This window comes from Oncorhynchus clarkii, chromosome 7, assembly GCF_045791955.1.
Source record: "Oncorhynchus clarkii lewisi isolate Uvic-CL-2024 chromosome 7, UVic_Ocla_1.0, whole genome shotgun sequence".
NCBI lineage: Eukaryota > Metazoa > Chordata > Actinopteri > Salmoniformes > Salmonidae > Oncorhynchus > Oncorhynchus clarkii.
Window position 1 is genome coordinate 15,740,803 of NC_092153.1, and position 2,849 is coordinate 15,743,651.

The window sequence follows — 2,849 nt, forward strand, 5'->3', positions numbered from 1 at the left end:
ACGGAGAGGAGTACGCCAGAGACCTGGGCATCATCTTCGACTTCCTCTGGGACAGAAAGAGCTCCGCTAGAGGTACTTTTGGGCTTTCTCTCTCCCTATTCCCTTTCCTCTTCCCTCTAGAACAGGCATTCATTGTTCTCTCCCTATTCCCTTTCCCTCTAGAACAGGCAGTCATTGTTCTCTCCTTATTCCCTTTCCTCTTCCCTCTAGAACAGGCAGTCATTGTTCTCTCCCTATTCCCTTTCCTCTTCCCTCTAGAACAGGCAGTCATTGTGCAGTAATGAATGTATTTCCCTCAGTCAGCTGAATGCACAGCTTACTTCATAGAACTGTGGTTACGTGAGTAATCTTCTATATCCGCTATAGTGGCTGGGTCAAACAGGTAACGAAGGTTTCTAGCTCATATTCAAGTAGTTTTCTTCCTACAAATTTGTCTCTTGCTTTTTAATGGTTGCCGCTATTAGCAACTATGACCCCATGCCTGAAAGCTAAGATTCTCAGCAACACGTATCGTCTGTTTCCATCTATGGCACACACAGGCTGTGCAGGCCTTGTAAGAAGGTGGAGTGATGTGAACGTATCTGCACAGAATGACTAGTGGAAATAAATGGGTTCTCCACAGATTGCTTAATGATCAACCCTAATGTTTTCCTGAACTTTCCAATCACCCCAAAACATACTTCCTTCCAGCTGTGGAAAAAGTACCCAATTGTCATACTTGAGTAAAAGTGAAAGTCACCCAGTATACTGGGTGACTTTATACTACTTGAGTAAAAGTCAAAAAGTATTTGGTTTTAAATATAAGTATCAACAGTAAATGTAATCGCTAAAATATACTTAAGTATGTAAAGTAAAAGTATAAATCATTTAAAAGTCTTTATATTAAGCAAACCAGACTGCAGGATATCCTTGTTTTTGAAATGTTTTTATGGAGAGCCAGGGGCACACTTCAACACTCAAACATCATTCACAAACTAAGTGTGTTGTGTGTTTAGTGAGTCTGCTAGATCAGAGCTATTAGGGATGACCAGGGACGTTCTCTTGATAAGTGTGTGAATTAGACAATTTTACTGTCCTGCTAAGCATTTAAAATGTAACTAGTACTTTTGGGTGTCAGGGGAAATTATAAGGAGTAAAACGTACATTATTTTCATTAGGAATGTAGTGAAGTAAAAGTTGTCAACAATATAAGTAGGAAAATAAAGTACAGATACTACTTAAATAGTACTTTAAAGTACCTTCCACTGCTTCCTTCAGACTGAAATTTGGCATTATCTGATTTGACATATTTTGTGCAATTATTGAGATGATGATTCCCCCAAGTGTCCAAACATTGTGAATCAAATAGCTTCATGTTCCTTGTTAATAGTATTTCAAATAGCATGAATATGAATCAATTTGGGAAGGCTACGGTGGCTCACCCAGTGAGTGTTTTCACGTGTCTCCCCCAGAAATATTAGACTACCACTGCTTTAGAACTACCGGTTTAATTCCCCCTCTTTCCATCTCTATATTCAAGTGAAGTGGAATATAATGATATTAGACTTTTTCTTTCAGTATTTGCTTCTCTATCCAGCTTGCTATTCTCTTTGACCTCTCTGAACACCCCTTCCGTTTCTCTCCTCCCCTCCCTCCTTTCCTTTCAGGTGTGAATGAGTCGTCCCAGTCTCAGATCTTTTCCTGCTCTGGTTGTCCGTTCTCCTTCACGGCTCAGATCTACCTCTACAAGCACACAAAGAGATGCCACAGGGAAGAGTACGTCAGGCTGCCGAGGAGTGGAGGGATTAGATCAGAGACACTAGCACCACCCAGTGGCTCTCAGCGGTGTTCAACAACTCCAGATCGCACCCCAATCACACTCCTCACCCAGAAACACCAAGACACAAGGAAGCCAAGACCTCACCACTGCTCTCAGTGTGGGAAGAGTTTCCATCGATCAGGAGACTTAAAGGTGCACCAACGTACTCACACAGGAGAAAGGCCATACCACTGTTCCCAGTGTGGGAAGAGGTTCAGTGTGTCAGGAAATTTAAAGACACACCAGCGTATTCACACAGGAGAGAGGCCGTATCCCTGCTCTCAGTGTGGGAAGAGTTTCCATCGATCAGACTTAAAGGTGCACCAACGTACTCACACAGGAGAAAAGCCATATCACTGTTCCCAGTGTGGGAAGAGGTTCAGTGTGTCAGGAAATTTAAAGACACACCAGCGTATTCACACAGGAGAGAGGCTGTATCCCTGCTCTCAGTGTGGGAAGAGTTTCCATCGATCAGTAGACTTAAAGGTGCACCAACATACTCACACAGGAGAAAAGCCATATCACTGTTCCCAGTGTGGGAAGAGGTTCAGTGTGTCAGGAAATTTAAAGACACACCAGCGTATTCACACAGGAGAGAGGCCGTGTGACAGTCAGGAAGCTTAAAAAGCGTACTCACATGAGTCACTAGCACCAACTGATTTACCAGTGGCATTCCAAAACTCTAAATGCCGTAAATAGTTTGTTTGTTGGAATAAAAATCTAGTTTAACTGTGTGTATACCATCTTTGATTCTGCGTGTGCTGTGTGAGAGGGTGACTGCAGTGAGACATGTTGAATATGACAGGCCAGGACTCGTCGATGTTTGACCCTTACCTGAATGTTGCAGGGAGCTGCTTGCTGACTGCCAATAAGCTGTTATGAACACTTGTAGCAAGTCTACATAAGCTACACACTATGCAGAGATAGGATATCCCATAAAGCATTCTCCATACTGTATTTATAGAAAGTGTTGTATTGCCTTAACATGCGTAGTACCTTATAGAGGTGCAGTTCTAAAGCCTTAGGAGATATTATAGTAATGAGCAAGAAG

The 2,849-nt window shown here is 42.4% G+C and overlaps 1 pseudogene; it reads left to right on the plus strand.

The window, feature by feature from the left end:
- The window catches only part of LOC139412941 (histone-lysine N-methyltransferase PRDM9-like), a 49,496-nt pseudogene extending 46,969 nt beyond the window's left edge, over positions 1-2,527 (plus strand).
- Positions 2,528-2,849: the final 322 nt, after the last annotated feature.